The sequence below is a fragment of the Canis lupus genome, chromosome 3 (genome assembly GCF_003254725.2).
Source record: "Canis lupus dingo isolate Sandy chromosome 3, ASM325472v2, whole genome shotgun sequence".
In the NCBI taxonomy this organism is placed as follows: domain Eukaryota; kingdom Metazoa; phylum Chordata; class Mammalia; order Carnivora; family Canidae; genus Canis; species Canis lupus.
The window spans coordinates 45,499,506-45,515,735 of NC_064245.1; the positions used below are offsets into that span (position 1 = coordinate 45,499,506).

At 36.0% G+C, this 16,230-nt stretch overlaps 1 long non-coding RNA gene across 1 annotated transcript in view; it reads left to right on the plus strand.

The window, feature by feature from the left end:
* The first annotated feature begins 957 nt into the window (after positions 1-957).
* The window catches only part of LOC118354299 (uncharacterized), a 54,327-nt gene continuing 39,054 nt past the window's right edge, over positions 958-16,230 (plus strand). Inside the window, exon 1 of the long non-coding RNA XR_004814568.1 lies at positions 958-1,142. This is a non-coding gene — a long non-coding RNA (uncharacterized LOC118354299). The remainder of the gene's footprint in view (positions 1,143-16,230) is intronic.

The window sequence follows — 16,230 nt, forward strand, 5'->3', positions numbered from 1 at the left end:
ACTCAGCACCCTGAGATCAAGAGTCCCATGCCTACTGACTGAGCCAGCCAGGTGCCATAAGGAACACTTTAGAATGTAGCTCCCAAAGTCGTTTGGGTCCTGCTGTTAAGGACTAAGCCCTGAATGGTGAGAGTATTTTAGAAACCAGTTAGCGTGCCATAGCTTTGAGAATGAGCCAACCAGGCAAGATAGGCAAGGCATAGATTCCGAATATCAATATGGTAAGTAACATGTGAAGATTTGAGTTCTGTTTCTATACCAATGAGTTTCTTTAAATAATAGGAGAATGATCTCTATCCAACCGACCTATGTGGCTACTTGTACAGTGGTACTTCCAAGTAGTCAATAGACCTCTGGAATAATTCCATGTCAGAGGTCTTCTATCTTGCCCAGTGCTCATAATTATTATCTGGGAAAGCAAAAGAAGTCTAATAAGATAGCTTCCCACTGTGCTAGAGAACTGGGCTGAGTAAGAAACTCCCATCAAAAGGGACAGGTGGAAATTGTGCCTGCAGACTTAATCAACAAGAAGTCAGAGTTTGCTATGGTGAAATAATGTTCATTAGAAAGTTAGTAATAACTGACTTATTTAACCAAGATTTTAAGGCCATCAAAAATTAGTAGTATAAATCTGAGTGACCCTAAATCCTGTTACCTGATTTTGGCTTTGTATATATTTTCCAATTCTTAGGCCATTAAGGAAGTATGTTGATGGATTGAGAGATGTGATTACAATCCCTTTGTATATGTCTTTATATTATTCATATTACATTATTTTATGTTCCCAAAAAAGTTGTAACATTGGCAAGACAGGTGTCACGTTCCTCACTTTACAAATAAGAAAACTGGGACCCAGAGTTTCTAAATTATTTATCTAAGATCTCAAGAGCAAGGGAGGAGCCATGATTGTGAAATTCAGACTTTCTGGTGGTGCTAAGTCCAGCTCTTTCAGCGATACCATACTGCTCCTGAGAAATTTTGCTGGAGCAACCGTGAAAGTATGGACGCTACCTAAAAGGAAACTTTTGTTTAGCATGTTCACCTGGAGTCTCTTACTGTGCATAGTCCTTGGTCAAGACAGCAGTCATGGAATGACAAAGTAGGAGAGTGGTGACTTGGAGGTGCTTTTCCATAAAAGACAGGTATGGAGGGTTATGGCTGAGGTGGATGGTGGTACTGACAGAAGAAATTGATAAAAAGGGACTGGGAAGAATAAGTTTGGGCTGGGGTGAGGCTGTCAAAGATAAACCTTATCTCCTTATATTACCTGAGGCCAAGTTCTATCATGGGTCTTTATATCTCTTTTCAAAAATGCATATTCATTAATTTATTTTCACAAAGAAAAGTTAACCTATGCATCCAGGGATGCAATTGTTGAGACTAAGATTCTAATTGAAAGGGTCCCTGTATATAGAGACCCTTTATTGCCATGTTAGATAGTTTTAGATTACTTCTATCTGTGTTCTTAATGTTTTTAGTTGAGAAAAATAACAAGCTGGGAAAATATTTTCTACATATTAAAGATATGTTTAATCTATAAGTGGCTCTTCTAAATCAGAAAAAAAGGGAGAATACACATGAGAAGTATAAAGAATGTGTACACTCAATTCTCAATAAGATGCAAATGATCACAATAAATATATAAAATAATATTCTCCTTCACTAGTGACCAAAGAAATTTATTTATTTTTTTTAATTTATTTTTTATTGGTGTTCAATTTACCAACATACAGAATAACCCCCAGTGCCCGTCACCCATTCACTCCCACCCCCCGCCCTCCTCCCCTTCCACCACCCCTAGTTCGTTTCCCAGAGTTAGCAGTCTTTACATTCTGTCTCCCTTTCTGATATTTCCCACACATTTCTTCTCCCTTCCCTTATATTCCCTTTCACTATTATTTATATTCCCCAAATGAATGAGAGCATATAATGTTTGTCCTTCTCCGATTGACTTACTTCACTCAGCAGAAATTTAAATTAATATGAGATCATTTTCATCTTTCATTTAAAAAATTAATGATATTTCATGGTGTTATGGAAGATATAGGAAAAGAGATGTTATATATTGCTGTGGGAAGGTAATTGGTATGTTTTTCTGGAGGGCAATTTGGTATAATATATATCAAAAACCTTAAAAATGTCCACACTTTTGATTCCTTAATTTCCACTTCGAAGAGGAAAAAGTAAAATCTCAGTGATTACCTCCTTGTATGAAGCCAGAACTATCCTGATTTTGCAACAAGACAATGACATTACCAGACAAAACAATTAGAGATCAATATACCTCATCAATACGTGTTTAAAATCTTTAAGAAAATATTTGCAAATCCAATCCAGCAATATATAAAAAGTACCATCCATATCAATTACAGTTTATTCCAGGGCCATAAGGTTGTCTTATCTTCTGGAATAAATCAGTGTAATTCTCCATTTTATTTATTTATTTATTATTATTTTTTAGAGAGAATGTTCAGAGTGGGGAGGGGAGGGACAAAAGGAGAGGGAGAGAGTATCTTAATAATCTTAAGCAGGCTCCACAGTGGGTGTGGACCCTGATTCAGGGTTCCATCTCACAACCCTGAGATCATGATCTGAGCTGAAATCAAGAGTTGAACACTTAACCAGCTGAACCACCCAGGTGCCCCTAGCTCTCCATTTTATTTCATTTTTTTAAAGATCTCATTTATTTATTCATGAAAGACACACACACAGAGAGAGAGAGAGAGATAGGCAGAAACACAGGCAAGGGGAGAAGCAGGCTCCATGCAGGGAGCCCGACATGGGACTCGATCCCCCATCTCCAGGATCCACCCCTGGGCCAAAGGCTGCTGAGCCACCAGGGCAGCCCTAGCTCTCCATTTTAATAAAATAAATAAAAACATATATTATTTCAGTAGGCATAGGAAAAGACACCTAACCAATTTTGATGCTCATTCATTCATGATAAAGAGCTTCTACATACTAGGGATAGTAAGAAACTTCCTCAACCTAATAAAGCATATACATAATAAATCTATAGGCGTCATCATAACTTATGCTAAAACAGAGAACATTTTCCTTTAAATTGAAAACAAAGCAAGGATGTCGATTCTTATCATTTATGATCAGCAGTTTACTGGAGGTTCTAACCAATGCCATAAGGTAATAAAGAGAAATAAAATACATCTATATTAAAATTAAACTATCTTTTTAAATGGTGACATTATTCCATACTTTTAAATTCTAAATAATTTAAAAGAATGAGAGAAAGGAAAAAAGAGGCAAAGAGTGAGGAAAGAAATCTTCTGTTCTTCAAAAGGCACCAATAAGAACATGTAAAGTCAAGCCTTAGGTCGAGAGAAAATATTTGCATTCTGCATCAAGAATGTTTAAGGTGCTCTTGAAACTCAATGATAAACAATCCAATAAAATGCAGGGCATACAGTTGAACAGATATCAGAAACAAACAAACAAAAAAGAAGAATGGTCAAAAAGCAAAAGGAAAATTCTCAACATCATTAGTCACAAGGAAATTCAAATTTGAAATCACAATGAAGTACCATTATTCATCTTCTAGAATGGTGAAAATTAAAAATATGGTTAGTACCAGGTTTTGATGAGGATGTGAAACAACTGAAATTCTCATTTGCTGGTAGGAGTGTAAATCATACATCCATTCTGGAACACATGTTGATAGTTTCTTACAAAGCTAAATATATGTTTAACATGTTACCCCCTAAATGAAAATATATGCTTACAAAAATCTGGATGAAAATTTTTGCAACAGTTTTATTTATATTATCAATACTAGAAACACTCAAATTATCCATCAACGTTGCAAGGAATGTATAAACTGTTGTTACATTATTATAGAATGGTACACCACCCAGCATTTAAAAAAAAAAAAATGAACTACTGATATACACGATAACATGGAAGAATTTAAAAAACACTCATCTGAGCTAAACCTCACATACACATAAAAGATTATGTGTCCTATATGATTGTATATATATATGTTATATGTATACACACACATATATATATGTATACATATATAATGAGAAAAAAACTAATCAATAGTGATAGAAAGGAGATCGGTAGTGCCTGATACTGAAGAAAGGGGTAAATTGACTACAATGGGTTAAAAGGAGATGGAATGATGGAAATGTTTTATTATCTTAACTAGGGACATAATTACCTGGGTGCACATGTTCATCAAAACTAATTAAGCCATACATTTAAAATGGGTGTGAATTTTTGCATATAAAGTATATTTCAAAAAACCTTGACTTTAGGGGTGGGTAGGTGGCACAGTCAATTAGGCTTCTAACTCTTGCTTTTGGCTGGGGTCATGGTCACAGGGTCATGGGATCAAGCCCTACCTTAGGTTTTGCACTCCACTTGGAATTTGCTTGAGATGCTCTCTCCCTCTCCTTCCCCCAGCCTCCCCCCACACACAAATAAATAAAACCCACAAACTTGTCTTTAAAAATAAGATTTAACTTTATGGAATGATAAGACAAATAACCCAATAAAATGGTTGGGTGACTCAGTTGACTGGGTCACTCATTGGCTAAGCATCTGCCTTTGGCTCAGGTCATTATCTCAGGGTTCTGGGATCCAGCCTTGAATCAGGCTCCCTGCTCAATGGGGAGTTTGCTTCTCCTTCTCCCTCTGACATTCTTCCCTGCTTGAAATCTCTCTCTCTCTCTCTCTCTCAAATAAATAAAGATTCTTAAAAAAATAAGATTCAATGAGTGATTGGATGTGGAGGGTGAGGGAGAAGAGATTTCCTATTTCGGCAACTGATGTTATCATCCATTGAAACAAGAATCCAGAAGAAGCAAATTGGAGAATAAAGGCAAGAGGATGAATATAGTTTGAGAACTGGAGAGTTCAAAGTGCCAGAATATCCAAAAAGAGATGTAGAGTACACAGGAGAATATACGTCTCTGCTGTTCAAAATGTGAGAAAGATATATAAATGTAGGAATCATCTGCATATCATTGATACTGGAACTTGCCATAAAAGGTATGTAGAATACCAAGAGGTTGTTAGGAAGTTTATAATTTTAAGAAGAGTCAGCAAAAAGAGAAAAACAACACTTGAGTTGAATGTCATGTTTCATTTCAGAATCTCCAGTTTCTTGGAGATTGGGTACTATTAGCTATAAATAAATAATAAACAGATGGAGTTGAGTCCTGTGACATTTCACATGAGGAGAAATGGTTATTCTGAAAAAGACAGTTAAAGTTGACCTATTCAATGGCAACATGTTATGATTTTGTGAATGATCCATGCATGGTTAACTGGTTTGCAGTGATTATTCCTGCTTGCTGTAAAAAATAATCAAAGATGCCTGTTTATATTTTACAGTTAACTATGGTTTACAAAGGACCTTTGCACAAAGTACTTTATTTTTCTATGTAAGGAAAATAAGGCAGGTATTATTATGCACATTGCAAAGATTAAAAAAATCAAGTTCACAGATTGGAATAAATTGGATTAACAACAGGCCTACCAAAGCTACAAGGTAGGTCTCTTGGCATAGTCTCTCCAGGCCCTGGAAAGAGCAAAGAACCATATCCAAAACGGCAATACACTCGACAGACAGGATTGTGATGGGATAGACCTCTAGAGCCATAGTCCAAAGGATCCTGAAGACAGAGAAAGGCAAACATCATCTTTCAAAAAGTCAAGGTCTTTTTGTTTAAAATGTTGTTCTGGAATTAGAGGTCAAGAAGATAAAAGGGCAGCCAGGTGTATAACAAAGGATAGTTTGTCTTTTATGCTACAGTGATGGGAGAGATGAAGAAAACAAAGGGAAAGCACACTCAGAATTCATTGTCTGGAGCCCAGAAGTATGTGAGGGTCTGGAGAAGTTGAAGTCCTTGATTGAACTCCACAGCCCTGTGGCATTTGACTGCTATGGTGGAATTAAAGCTGAATGCTTGTTACTTTTCATTTTTCACTTCAGACCCACCTTCCACCTCTTGTAAATCTTTTGGGATTGAGACGCTGGCTCCTGTGTAATAAATCAATGAGGCTCCCTGGTTTTCTGGTTTCCAGCTGGGTTCAGATGATAGGAGGCAGTACTGAACGATTGGAGGAAAGGAGGAGTATGGTTTATGTCTACAATGGAATATTACTCAGCCATTAGAAATGACAAATACCCGCCATTTGCTTCAACGTGGATGGAACTGGAGGGTATTATGCTGAGTGAAATAAGTCAATCAGAGAAGGACAAACATTATATGGTCTCATTCATTTGGGGAATATAAATAATAGTGAAAGGGAATAGAAGGGAAGGGAGAAGAAATGTGTGGGAAATATAAGAAAGGGAGACAGAACATAAAGACTCCTAACTCTGGGAAACAAACTAGCGGTAGTGGAAGGGGAAGAGGGCAGGGGTTGGGGGTGACTGGGTGGCAGGCACTGAGGGGGGCACTTGATGGGATGAGCACTGGGTGTTATTCTGTATGTTGGCAAATTGAACACCAATAAAAATAAATTTATTATTAATAAAATAAAATAAAATGATATTCAATCGCAAAAAGAAAAAGAAAAAGAAATCAGAGTATTTATGTTCCTGTCCCCATGACACCACTGCTCCCTGAACAAAAAGCCCTCTTCACACAGCTTCCTTGCCTTTACTCAAGTTCCCTCCTTTCACCCTTCAGACCTATGGATGGCAAAGGCTAAATGTTACTAGTTCCAGAACAATTTATTATTCGTTGTAGGTTCACTAAGTTCTATTCATACCTCAGTAAATACCACCTGTGTAAACTCTCCACAAGTTATCCTATCTGAATCTCTGCTGTCCTTTACTGTGACAGTGGTTACCTCTAAATTGGGGAGATTTTGCCCCACTATCAGAGTTAAATTGCTTAAGTAAATGATAACCCCATCTTTTTTATTTTAATTTCAGGAAACAATTTTATTTATATCAATTTTTTTAAACATGTGCACCTAGAATATCTTGTTTGAGACTAAATTTCATTTTGTCAATCATACTCAGTACTAATCAACTTCATTTTACTTCGGTTAATAAAGGACATCTTATTTAAATGCTATACCTATGATAAAGATTAGCTTGCTCCTCTTACTTAAGCAGAGCCTCTGCTCCCATTCACTTGGGACAAATATAATAGGAAAATTATTTTCCCCATCCCATTAAAATGTCAAAGTCTCCCTGGCCAACCAAACAACAAAATGTTGTTCCTGGAAGGAAGAAATAACCCCTTTAGCTGCTAGATTCTTAGTGTCCCATAGTCCCTCTTTCATTGGGTATCAGTTGCCTCTGATGTTTAATTCCCTAAGAATATAGACCCAGGAGGTAACTGTAGTTCAGTTCCCATTATAAGGGGGCTCTGTAATCTATGATCCTCATGTATATCTTTGGAAAGACTAATTACTTATGAGTGACGTAGTTTACCAGAATATGTATTATTTCTGGAAGAGGTTCAACGTTCCTTCCCATTCTTTCCTATAGCAATGATTAGTTCAGGACTCCTGCATGTAATTTCCCCTGTCTGATCATCAACATGGATTAGATAAATAGGAACTCACACCCACCAATGTATGAGTCAAGATTTTAAAGTATCTGCCTTTGAGGAGAGGCAGAGGGCCTCTTCAAAACCCCAAGTCATGTAATAAACACGTATTTTATTTTAGAAGTTCAATGTCCATTTTATATCACTGAGTAATAGTAAAAAATAGTAAAAGGTTATAAAGGGGAAAGGAGAGAAAATGAGTGAAAATATCAGTGAGGATGACTGAACATGAGAGAATGACTCCTAACTCTGAGAAACGAACAAGGGGTAGTGGAAAGGGAAGTGGGCAGGTGGTTGGGGTGACTGGGTGACGGGCACTGAGGGGGAGCACTTGACAGGATGAACACTGGGTGATATGCTATATGTTGGCAAATTGAACTCCAATTAAAAAATTTTTCATTCTTTAAAAAAAAATCTTCTTTTTTTCCTTAATGTATTATCATTTGTTAGTTTGTTATCTATCCTTTTCACTCAGGTAATTGAGAAACAAACTATTTTTTGATTTTCCAAGCATTGTAATTATAAATATTTTATAATTATAAGTTTTCTAGTTTAGGGTGAAAATGTCATGACACCTTACAGCATCTTGAATAAGCACATGGAAGGTGTCAGGTAAATATTTTCTGTCGTATCAATAATTGAAAAAATAAAAACCACTTCAGAATGGTAGTAGTACATATGTAAGATGAAGTTGTGCAAAATACCCCAGAAGGTTGACATTAAGGCCCATTCTTGTTAGACTATTTACACTTTGAAGTCATGCTTTCTATTAACATACATTGGTTCTATCTGCGGGATCATATTTGCATATGATATTCTGCTTTTTTTCCTCCCTCCTCAAAGCCTGTTGCCCAAAGAGGATGGCCAAATCAGTGAATAAAAGAAGGATATCAAGAACAAAATCTGTCATGCAACAGCACCTCTTTATTTGTAAACACCATGCTTTACACATCATTATCAGTGATTTATGTGCTCACCAAGCATATAGCTTTATTACTATAATGTGAGCAAATTGCCTGTAATTCATGGTCCTGGGAACACATATCTATAATTTGGGTCAAAATATGTCTGCTCACTCTAATTTACAATAAACCCTTAATGTAGTTCCATTCACAGTGGAAATTTCTGAGTTTTCATCTTCACTGTTACTCCTAGAACTACAAAATGAAAATTAACCAGAGAGTAGTTCCCAGTTTTGAGTGAGATGAATACAACTAGGATTGGGCTCCCCTGGGACATATTAAAAAAAAAAAAAAGAATCTTTGCCTTTATCTACTATTAGGAGAATATTGTACTCACTGTAGGAAAGGTGTGGAATTTGAAGTCAGTAAGACCTAGGTGTAAATCCTTGCTCAGTTTAGTATTTCCTGAAGGGCTACACTGAGGGCTAGCTTCAGTATTCTCATTGTAGTATTAATAATGCCAACTTTATGATAATCACTTGAATGCATGTCATTTAGTACCTAGCAAAGTACATTTCACATTGTGTTTATAAATTGTGATTTTTTTCCTCCTTTTTTGTTTGGACTATCTTTTCAAGAAAAAAAGTAGAAAGCAATTGTCAATTATAGATTACAAAAATGGGTCCAAATGCTTACCTTCTTATGATCTATACCATTGAGATGTGATGCTGTGAATCTCCTCATCAAGAGGTGGAATCTGTTTTCCTACCCCTTGATTTTGCATTGGTTGGTTGACTTTCTTTGGCCAATGGGTATTAGAAAACATGACACAAGTTTAAAAAGAGCTTGCACTTCAGGACTTGTGTTCTTGTACTTAGAACTGTGAGACCACTATGTGAATGACTCCACGCTAGCCTGTTGGAGGATGGGAGGGCATGTGGAAGAGGTGGAGGCACTCCATCCTCCAGTCAATTCAACAACTGATAAGCACCCATCTGCCAGAGCACCATAGCCCTGACCCAGACCAGAGGAAACATCCAACTGACCTACAGAATTATGAGCTAAAGAAAATGATTATTGTAAAAGCTACAAAGTTTTGTGGTGCACAGCAAAATCTAACTAATATACAAATCAGATTTCTTATACTTAAAGTTCTGATATGCAAGAATAGTTTTTCAAATGTATACTGTGTGTGTGTGTGTGTGTGTGTGTGTGTGTGTGCTGTAAATTTGGAAGAACCAAAATTATGGTGGTCCTTTTAGGTCTGTCCAACAAAGTTATAAATGTGGTGTTCCCTTAAGACCAAAGGGAAGGAAACTCTGGCTGGTCCTATGAAAAGAAATAGTCATTGAAGAGAAGAGAGAAGTAAAAAGCAAGGAAAGAAAGAGAAGAGAGAAGTAATGTCTAGCAGTTTTAATTTACAGGAGGAACCAAGCCAAACATTCATGATGTTCAAACAATGTGTAATGCCACCAGCAATGGGCTCTACAATCAGAACAATGGATGTGTGCTACCAACATAATAGGATGCTAACTGATTAAGGCAAAGGCAGTAGACTGTCTCAGTATAAATGTTATACAAATATCCCTACAAACACAGCACCTATGAAAGGGTGCAGAAATAAAGAGATATATGGATAATATGAGGTTTTCAGCGACCTACCTGTGCCCAAAGACCTCACTCTCCAGGAATCAAACCTTGAACCTGGTGCTTATGAGGAAGATGTTGAGAAATATGACTGAAGCTGTGACTTTAAAAATCTAGTCATGTTGGCTGTAAAACTTTCTATACATTTCCTGCTTATAGAATGATGAACACAGGACTGATGGGGATTGAGTGAATTTGCTGTTGGAAGACATTAGTGGATTCAACTCTGAGAAGGTGGCACAGAATTAGACTGTGGGATCAAGGAAGAGGGCTATTAGTGAAAATTTTGTAATAGAAAAATTAATATAAAAGGGACATAAAAGGTGTCTATGTGTAGTAGATTATCTCTCAAGGACACAAGGACCTAGGCTGATTTATTAACAACCATGTCACCCTCTACTACATGCAACATGCAGAGATGGGGAGAAAATATCCTGATCACTTTCGTCTCTTCTTTAAACTGTCCTAAGTTTAAAGTTTAAGTGTCCTAACTTAATCCTCAGTACTTACAGTCCTTAATGAAGGGAAGGAGCCCCCATTCAAGCAGTGTGTAGTGGCCACCTGAATGCATTTGAATGAACTAGTCTAGCGCTCATTCATCTTTTTAAACCACAGAATATTTTTTGTTATAATGCATTGGTGGAGCATCATATATATTTATGAGATTTAATTTTTATTTTTCATTTATGTTTCCTTATTGTACCATTCAACATTACTTTGAAGTTTTTGAACATTGCAATAAGAAAAAAATGAGGTATATATTGGACAGGAACAAAGTGATTAGAAATTAATGATATTATATTCACATACCTAAAATTTCCAAGAGGATTAATTGAAAAATTACTAAAACTATTACTCTCAAAAGAGTATTATAGGTAGCCAGATATAAGTTAGCTTTGCTTTTTTATACAACAAATAACCAGTTTTATCATCTTAAAAGCGTATTTAGAATAGCACTCAAAGTTATGAAATACATAGAAAAAACTTAAAAAAGGAATATATAAGGCTCATAAAAAATAACATTTTCCTGAAAGACATAAAATAGGACCTGAATTGTTGACAAGATATTGCCTTCCTGGATGGGATAACTAAAAATTGTAAAGATGTCAATTTTCCCCAAATCATCTTATAAACATAGTGCTACTCACTTCAAAAACCTAGTGTATTTTTTTAAACCTTGACAACTTGATAATAACTTTTAACTGAAAGAATAAATACACTAAGGTAGGCAAGAAAATTGTGAATAAGAATAATGAGAGAGGACTTGCTCTGTCAGGTATCAAAATTTACTGTAAAGCTACAGTAATTAAAGTAGCATGTTGCAGATAAAAAATCAGCAGATAGATCATTAGAAGATTAGAAATTCCCAAGATTTATCCATGCTTGTGTGCATTGTATATTTCATAAAGGTTGAATTTCCATCCCGAGAGGGAAAGATGGATTATTCAACAATTGGCTTGGCATTTGGAAATAAAATTAGGAATAACTCACAATCTCTTAAGTAACATCAAACACAAAAATATACCTACTAGATTCGTGTGTAAATTGGAGGAGAAGACCAATAACAAAAGCCTTTGGAGAAGATCTTTTATAATTTAGATACAGAAAAGACTTGTTAAAGCATGATAAGAAGGTAGGAAGCAACAGCAAAAAGTACAGTAGACTTGGGCCAAATAAAAAATGTTTAACTTCTATTTTAAGATCAACGATAAACTAGGAAAACATTTGCAAAGAAAATTACAAACAAGAAGTTGATGCATGATATAGAAAGAATCCCTACCAATCAACTTTTAAAGATCTGTCCAAAAAAAAAAAAGAAAGAAAGAAAAAGAAAAAGCGGCACAGAGCACGAACAAGCACTCCATAGAGAAAGTAATGCAATTATAAATATAAAATATCCTATTGTTAGCAAAGAAATGAAATTTTTTGAAATCTCATATAAGATTTTCCATCATATTACGAAGCAACTTTCAAAGCATGAGTCTGTAAAAGGCTAAAATAAAACAAAACAAAAACAAACGAAAACCCCAGGTACATCACTCAATCTGTATACCTAACATTACATGATTTTCCTCTGCTATAATTACTCAATAGCTATTTGCTTTTGAGTAACTCACACACCCACTCAAAAAATGAGTTAATGTACATGTAATGTAACCATGATAAAAGTCTATTTGTACTTAGACACATACAAGTTATTTTGAAGTTTATAACTTTCAATGAGCCAGTCCCTGAACTGTTTGCAACGAGATAAATACTGAAATTGAGAGAAAGCAGCTAGAAGTATTTATAGCAATTTAGCAGGTTAATTTTATGTCTGTTAAACCTAGTAATAAAAAAAAATCACAGATTTTATATTTTATTCACTTTTTTAGTAATACATTTTTACAATATTTTATAAAGGTATTGGACCCCTTTCTTTCTGTTTTCTCTTCCTTCTTCCTTTGCCGTACATCTTCCCTTCACATTTTCTCTTTCATGAACTTCCAATCTTTCCATCCCTCCTCTTGCCTTTTGTGAATGCAGGAAATAGCAGGGTGGATGCATATAAGGAAAAGTGAGGGGGGATACAGGTATGCAGGGGCAATAAAAAAGTGGGAGGGCGTAGGGATGCTGCTTGTGAGTGGAGAAAATGGCCAGAATATTTGTGAGCATGGTTTCATTAAACAAGTAAGTACAATGATTAAGCAAAGAAGTAGATATATTAAAGATCATGGAGGCATGTTTTTCATTGACAGAAGATATTTACAACCATAGCAAAGAGGGATAGATAAAGAAACAGTGATACATACATAGAGAGATCATTGTGTGTGTGTGTGTGTGTATGCCTATCCTATGTTTACATATATGTGTGGGGATACATAAAAAATATTTCCTAATACTGTCCACTGTACCGATAACAGTGAACTGACCAGCTCCATCTTTTCAGTCTGAAAAATAACACTAAAAGATCTTCTTAACTGAAGGAGATTCTCATACTGATCGGCTGAGAACAAGATACCGCTATAGGGTCTCTGGAGCCCTGTGGATACTCATTCACTTTCTGCTTGGAGGCCTTGTATGATTAGGAAATTTGTGGAAGGGAAGGGTAGGGAAATTTACCAAGAAGAGTCTGGAAAGATTCAGAACTAGAGAACCAGAACCTACAGGCAGAAGCAAGAAGAGCAGGAGACAATGACAACACTCAGTAGGCCAAAATTCACTGTATCTGACTTTCTTAAAATAAAGCCACTATCAGTAAGAAGGTTGAGGTATGCTCTGGATGACAGATCCATTCCTCACTCATCAGGGCCCACCATTGGGCTGTAGAGAAGAACCTCCTGCATTTGGAGATTTAAGATTTTTGGTTTTAAACTTTTGCTGTGTATCTTACATCCCTCATTTAATGTGTATCTAATCCTTCTCAACTCTCATGCTGGCTGCCAGTACTGTTTCTGCTTGCTCTGTACTAAATGGGTCAACCTTGCATCAACATGGCCTCCGAAGAGAAACAAGATATTGTGTCAGATAGACTCAAGGAAGCAATTTCACAACAGAAGAAAATCATCAGATAGCATTAGGTTAGGATGCTTCAAAGCAGATGAGACAAAAATGAACTGTGGCAGAGAGCAAAGAGCTTCAGAAAGCTTGATTCGATGAGAAGAGTTGAAAATCTTTAAAGATACTTATTCTTCTTACTAGAGTTTACTGTTAGGTTCTATTCCTGGGAAAGGTCTTCTGAAAGTATTCAAGAGTCTTATTTTTCCAGACCTTGCTCAACACCAAAGGTTAGATATCTCTGATATATCCGCAAGATTTTGCCTCTGAACAGGCTTTTGACCAATCTGTGGGTTCTGCTAGCATGGGATTTCTGGATGAGAAATACAATATTCTGCATCCTGAAAAACTTTTTTTTCCTTCTGGACCTCTCACTTCTAGAGAAAGAGAAACAGCCCAGCCAAAACACAGGCCACCAATTGACAAATACTAGATAAAAAATGGTCTATTTTAATGAGTGGCCAAATATGCCACTCCAAAATATGCCAATTTGGCATATGGATTATTTTGAGCCAAAGGCAATTGAGAAAAAGCAGTTACAAGAAAAGATTTGGCTTTTTCCTTCTTTTCCCCAAAAGAGAACATACATTTATAATGGTGTCCCTCCTCTTTGCAACCAGGAAGGATAAAATTTAACCTAGAGACAACTTTAGGCTCTTATCAATGGAGAACATGCTCACTTAAACACCCATAAAATACTCTTGTTTACCTTGGTTTTCGAGGTATCCTCCCCAGTACTGGTCTCCCCATACCTTTTTCTTTTGTCTTTAGTGAGATGATATTCAAGTTGGAGTTCTAAGCTATCTCTGAGAGTTATTAATTTTTCTCTAATTATGTCTCCTGTATACACAAGGCCTATTAATAAACTACTTAATTTTTCTCTTGTTAATCTGCCTTTAATTACGGGGGTCTCAGCTAAGAACTCAGAAGGGTAGAGGGAAAATTATTTTTCCTCTTCTATTCTAATGAACTGTATTTTTGTCTTTAAGTTGGATTTTAAGAAGCCTATTATATTAGGAAATCGTATTTGCAAATTTTCTCTTCACAGAATATTTTAGAACTTATATTTCTGCAAAAAGGAAGTATCCAGTATTCTGTGATTTGTCAAATTTTTGGATGAGACCTCAAGTCACACAAAAGACTACTCCCTAAAATGTCATTGGTATCTTCATGACATAGGTATGTCTGATGCATTGTTGGGTTTGGTTTGATAGCGATGGATACTTTTTTTTAGTATAGCTTATTTTTATTTTTTTAAGATTTTATTTATTTATTAATGCCAGACATAGAGAGAGAAAGAGAGGGGCAGAGGAAGAAGCAGGCTCCATGCCAGGAGCCCGACACGGGACTCGATCCTGGGACTCCAGGATCACGCCCTGGGCCAAAGGCAGGCGCTAAACCGCTGAGCCACCCAGGGATCCCTAGCTTATTTTTCTTGAATGGATCTTCAACTAACAGAAGTTGAATAAAATTTTCATAGTTAATTGCTATTGTAAAATATAAATTTGGAATAATCTAGTGTACACATTAAATCTACTTTCCAAGTTTGGCATATAGGTTCAAGGTTCAAAGAAAAGAGAGGTCTGAGGAACCTTGACTTTTATCTAACACATGCATATATAATTGTGGAAAAATGCCAAGCCTTTTCAAAGCACTTTATAAACTCTTCTCTATTTGAAGATTCACAATGTTTCACCCAAATTGATTTTCTCATTTTTTTTTCTTGAAAACTTACATAACATTTAATGAAGAAAGGCAATGAGTTGAAAAGACGGCCACAGGTAGAAAAACATGGTTCTTGTTGATATTGCTTTTCTTTGAACTCTGGATAGAAACTTAGCTTGATAAATTAGCTGCTTCACATTTTTTGACCACTAAAGTGTACTGTAATTTCTTTGCATCATATTATATTTGTGTTTTTAGACCCACAACAGATTTGCCTGTATTTTGAATTCAGGCATTCTGACTACTGTCTTCTGAATAAATTATCAATTTAAACCAAAAAAAAAGGGGGGGGAACAAATGTCCATTTTTGAATAACTGCAGAACAATTAGTTCTCCCATGAGATAATGAAATTTGAAACATGTTGATGTAAACTGTAAACAATGTCACCCTTGCCCATAATCCTTTCACAACAGCCTTAGAGGAAGAGAATACAGCATGAAATATCTATGCTCAACAGCTTGGTAGCTAATTTCATCTTTTTTTTGTGTGTCTGTGTGTGTGTGTATGTGTGTGTGTGTGTGAAAAGAGAGTGGAAGAAAACAGAAGCATTCACTCATGTCAAATATCCGTGGAAATCTTGACAGGTGGTTGAAGAAGAAAAGTCCCTTCTTTACAATTAACCAAAAATCAGAGATTATGGGAAGATTTACAAAACAGCACATAAAGACAGGCTCTTGAAGATAATCATAACCAATAAATGGCATTTAAAAATCTCTCTAAAGTGTCTGAATAATCTGAAATTGGTAGGCTGGTGAACATGGTATGTTAAAGGAGTCACAGGAGAACTTCCTTCTTTGATGTAGAAGAGATCATCTTGTTGTGTTACTGAATCACACAGGGCAGATATCACAGATTCATACCATTGCACCCAATAAAGTTTTTA